The following is a 6,055-nucleotide window of genomic DNA, read 5'->3' on the forward strand; positions in this document are numbered from 1 at the left end:
AAAAACAGTTTTTTATTAAAGAGATCTCTGTATTTTTGCTTCATTTGGTTTTTTATCAACCCTGACCAGTTCCCTGCTGCAGAAAATCAGCTTGATGCTGCCACCACCATGCTTCACTGTTGGGATGGCTGAGGGCAAGTGATGAAGGGTGCCTGGTTTCCTCCAGATATTATGTTTCAAACTAAAGATAAATCTTAGTTTCATCAGACCAGAGAATCTTATTCTTCACAAATGTATATATAACTTTTATTTATTTATTTATTTTTTTTATTTTAGATTGATTGATTTAGTTGTCTCTCCAAAAACCTGAAGACTGGAGAAAACAATATTCTGAGATGAGATCACTCAGTTAGTTTTAAACTTAAGACTTTTGGAGATGATCCTGAACTCTGAGTCTCTAATGTACATGTGAGTTTTCTGTATCAGTAAACACTGTATTGTGTTGTGTTGTTGTGTTGTGTGATTATCAGCGCACTCCTACCAGCACATCTATCGATTGTCACTGAAAGATGTATTCTCTTGTTTTGTTTTTTTCCGAACCCTACTTCCAGGCTGAAGGTAATTAGGCTGATGGAAGTGAAGGCAGCGGCGGCGCATGTACACAGCAGTGACAGTGAGATGGTGTGATGGTGTGACGGCATGACAGAGTGACGGAATGACAGTGTGACAGCATGAGAGTGTGACAGTGTGACAGCATGAGAGTGTGACGGTGTGACAGTGTGATGGTGTGATGGAATGACAGTGTGAAAGCATGACAGTGTGATGGTGTGACAGCATGAGAGTGTGACGGTGTGACAGTGTGAAAGCATGACAGTGTGATGGTGTGACGGAATGACAGTGTGACAGCATGAGAGTGTGACAGTGTGACAGCATGAGAGTGTGACAGTGTGACAGCATGAGATTGTGACGGTGTGACAGTGTGAAAGCATGAGAGTGTGATGGTGTGACGGCATGACAGAGTGACGGAATGACAGTGTGACAGTGTGAAAGCATGACAGTGTGACAGCATTAAAGTGTGACAGTGTGACAGCATGAGAGTGTGACGGTGTGATAGTGTAAAAGCATGAGAGTGTGACTGTGTGACAGCATGAGAGTGTGATGGTGTGACTGTGTGACAGCATGAGAGTGTGAAGGTGTGACTGTGTGACATTGTGAGAATGTGACAACATAAGAGTGTGAAGGTGTGACTGTGTGACATTGTGAGAGTGTGACAGTGTGACAGCATGAGAGTGTGATGGTGTGACGGTGTGACAGTGTGAAAGCACCACCGGTGTGGAGGTGATTCATTTGCAGGTAACAGGTGGCCCACAGTCCAGACGTTTGGCGAGCAGAAACTCAGCAGGACGACAGATGTTTAGTTGCATGTTAAAGATCAGCATGTAACGTGTTAAACACGTGTAAATACTACTTGTGCCGCAGCAGGATGACATGCTGTGGGGTGAAAAGTCAAAATACTTAAAAATTTGTTATTCATTTATTTTTAGCAATTAACAAAATAGAAAGTAAATGAACAGAAGAGAAATCACATCAATATTCAATTCTTTATGGCACAATTTTAGAAAGAACAAACATTTTGGAGAACTAACCTCAGATCTTACCGAGCTGGAATCAAAGCTAAATGGAGCTCCTTTGGACAATCCAAAATATAAAACATATTCTGGTTTTGTTAACACGTTTTTGTTTACTGCATAACTCCAGACGTGTTCTTTCATAGAGTGCATTCTTCAGTATTAATGACCAATGTTGAAATAAAGATAAAAAAATCACTGAAGGAGGAGGAGTGTATAAACTACTGACTGGCACTAGTAAAAATGTTGCTGCCAGGTGGGACCTCACCTCCGTATCTCCTTACCTTCAAACATTACCACATTGGATGATGCTGAGCGACCTATCAGCGTTAGCATACACACACACAAAATGGCTAGCATAGTATACCGCTCTCAAAGCTGAATCAACATGCACGCGCACGCACACACACACTTATACACACCCAAGTGATGGTAGAGACGGTGGTCACCATGGCAACACACTGGATTTCACAGTGACAGATTTACAGGCTCTAGAATTGCTCTCAGCTACTACATGTGGGCCACACACACACACACACACACACACACACACACACACACACACACACACACACACAAGTACATGTGAACAGAAGTTGCATTCCTAAGTAGAGAGCGAGCGAGAGCTGCTATACTATACTATATAGCAGCTATAGGGATTTAAGCCACACCTCCTGACTAATCAGAATCCAGACCCTGATCAATCAATCAATCAATCAATCAATCAATCAATCAATCAATCAGGGAATAATTAGGATATAATGAGATCAAAATGTGCAGAAAGCTAATATATAGGTATATACTTAATAAAATATTGCTGTAAAAATAATACTTATAAAATAAATTGTATAAAATGTCATTTATTATAGAAATTAAATAAAGTATAAATAAATATCTATCATTCTATTATAATTATACACACACACACACACACACACACACACACCGTCTCGGCTCTTCCTCCTGATTCTCTTCACATTTTACAGAAAATGAAGAAATGTGAGATTAGCTATCAGTTTTTTGTGCTAACAATATCATCATCATCATCATAATTATTACAATAACCACCACCATCATCACAATTACTATCACCATCTTCATCACCATTATTATTATTATTATTATTATTATTATTATTATTATTATTATTATTATGTAAATGATCAGATCTGAGTTTATGTTAAACAATGAAATTAGCACTTGAGAAAACCGCTAGCATAAATATTCTAATAATTATGATCATCATCACACTGCTCTCAGTCTCATCATCCTCACTTCCTGTTTTTTGTTAAATCTGAAGTGTTCTTGATGAAATATTGGTTTGAGTGTTAAACTTTAAACCTGCTTCAATTCTCGCTAATTCTTCATAAATCATGTTTGTGGTTCATAAACATGCAGGAAAAACACAGGTTTCATTCCATCTGTTTGTTCCTTTGTGTCTCAGAACACGGGCAGGTTTTTGTTTTTTAACACTCAGCACTTGTTCTCTGAGCTCAGGTAGGAGACGCGGAGCAGCGCTGAGTTAGTGACAGCTAATAACCGAGTGCGTGGCGATATTGCGGAGACGCATTAGCATAAAGGAGTGTGTGTGGGAGGGAAGCGGAAAGCGTCGTTAACGAGGTGATCTTGTTTACAGATGTGTGTGTGTGTGTGTGTGTGTGTTTGTGTGTGTGTTTGTAATGCCTGAAACCGAGTTCACCCGCAACGCTGACTGAATAAAAACACCACTAATTTGGTTTTGTATCTCTCAGCACTCATGCTAGCCAAGCGAACGGCTACGTTCATACGAAAAAAAATAGAACAATGGCCTTCATTTCTGTGTTTAAGTGTATATATAAATGTGTGTGTGTGTGTGTGTGTGTATATATATATATATATATATATATATATATATATATATATATATATATATATATATATATATATATAAAAACTCAGTGTGTTCTCCTTTGACTCAGGGAATATAAAATTGCGCCTCCTGCTGGTGCAGGTCGTTTTGCGGCTATTTGGTTTCTTTTTATTTTATTCCGTTCCGCTGAGAGTCTGAACCTGGAGTAGGAGGGAATGACCATGCTAACACACGTGCAGTTTGTTGCCCCTCTTTCAGGGCTCACAAGTCTGCGATCACGGGAGGAACATCATGGCGTATTCGAAATCCGCTCACAATATAAAACTAAGTTTACTGTGCTCATCGCTAATCCAGGAACTCAGGAAATCCACACCGAGTCACATGACCTTCTAAACAAATGTCACATTAACACCAGCAGACCTTATTGCTAATTCTGGGAAGAGAGAAAGGACGGAACGCCTTCAGCAAGCTTTGCTAATTCAATCTGAACAAAAACAAAGTCTATGAGCTTAGCAATCATTGCCTTGTTAATATAAATAGCAGCCAGGCCATGCCCACATTAAACAGGCACGCCCACAAGCCACAATCTACAATCGGGATGTCGTACAACAGCGTACAAGGAAGCTTCACAAGGCGAATGTAGCATGCAAAAAATGCTAATCTCCATCACATGACACTGTTTTCAAAATCCTCTCGCAATATCCGTTTATTTCAGCAGCAAATCTTTGTTGTCTTTAATTCTAGCACATGCTACAAATTTTCACAAATTAGCCTAAAATCCTTTGGCATTGTGCAAACGCATATTAGCAAACGCGTATTAGCACGAGGTAAATGTTGCTAACACAAGCTAATAATGTACTGAAATGCTAATAACCTGTTGAGTATAATGATGCTAAATGATTTAAATGCTTCTGTCATTTTTCACTTTCAGATCTATATATGTGGGAGTGGCTACCCACTGGCTCCGCCCTCATTCCCTCATTCATTGCGCTAATTACAATTTGTCTCGCTTGTTCCTTAGCTAACAGCTGCTTTTGTAGCGAGGTGAAGGGGCACATTAAGAGAAACACCGGACTACAAATGACTGTTGATTAGCATCGACAGTCCAATTCTAGCCGTAATCTGTAAGCAGGGAGCCGGAGCCGGAGCCGGAGCCGTCCTGGAGAATACGAATGAGACGAAGCCAACGGAGGAAAAAGGAAAGAAAATACAGACACCAATGTGACGTCTACGACGAAAAAAATCATCACCTAGAATAATAAGTCTTCACAAATCAGACATGAACGCTGCTGGATCCTGATTGGTCAGAAACCTTTTCCAGAACAGGTTTATATTAATGTATTATTTCTGATATGATATCGTTTCTATAGCAACGGCTCATTCAGAGGGATGTGTACGATTCATGCTCTGCTAATAATAATAATAATAATACTACTAATACCTGAGGGAATTAAACCCAGTCTCACACACACACACACCATTTTGATAAAAATCACTGAATCAGCTCTGTTTGTATGCGAATGTTCCTTCCTGTCAATTTCCAATGAAAGATGGACCTGTGAAAGCTAATAGTGTAGCTTTGCTTCTTCACACCTCTGATCAGTTTCAAACTGGAGAACTTTATGATGGATCTGGAGAACTTCAACCTCCGTATCACTCTGCTCAGAGCAGCTCTCTAATTAGTGAAGCATCTTCATTAGCGTCAGCATTTGTTCTTATAATAACCACCAATCGTCTGGATCATCAGACGTTCCACTGGATATTTTGTGTTTGATAGGGTTGGAGCACCAGAGCAGGAAGATCTTCTACTCCAGCCCATGGAACGCAGATCTTCATAGAGCTGGAACAATTTCATGAAGCATCCAAAGACGTCATGTGCAATTATTTATCTTTAACTTTGTGGTAACAGTTTGATGAAGAACCTCATCTGGGTGGAAAGGTGGGGTGTCCTAATACTTTTGGTCACACTGTGTATCCTGGCTAATTACAGATGATTCGAGTCAAAATATAAACAGATCTGAGAGTCAGGGCTTTGAACTGACATAGAAAGAGAGAGAGAGAGAGAGAGAGAGAGAGAGAGAGAGAGAGAGAATGATGATGTACAGAACACACAGAAACGTGTCCCAAGCACAAGTCTAACAAATGCATCCTTGTGGTGTGGCAGTGCCATGAATACCCTCCCTCTTTCTGTCTATCTCTTCTCTCTCTCTCTCTCTCTCTCTCCTGAATCGATAGCTCGTACGGTTGCCGCATTGCTCTCTCAAGCTCCCGCAGCCTGCTTCTCTTTTACACTCGGCTTTATCAAGGTCATCTGTATCGGGCACGTGGCGTCTTCCCACGCGCCGCTCACGTCCCCCCACCGGGCCACGAACCTCCAGCGCCCACTGCTGGGGAGGACAGGGAATGCACCATGCTGGAGGGAGGAAAGAGAATCACTGGGTGCAGGATAAACTGTACAGCTGTGCTTTCTTATATCATTTATATTAAACGTAAAAAATTTTGTATTTATTATATAAATTACACCATAATAAGGAAAAATGCAAAAAAAAATTGTTCTTGCTTCTTCTTGTGAAGACACAAGGTTGTCAGTAAAAGCAGGTACGGATGTAGGTGAGGTGGTGAGAAGGTCTGGGGTGCA

Source organism: Silurus meridionalis, chromosome 12 (assembly GCF_014805685.1).
Source record: "Silurus meridionalis isolate SWU-2019-XX chromosome 12, ASM1480568v1, whole genome shotgun sequence".
Taxonomy (NCBI): Eukaryota; Metazoa; Chordata; class Actinopteri; order Siluriformes; family Siluridae; genus Silurus; species Silurus meridionalis.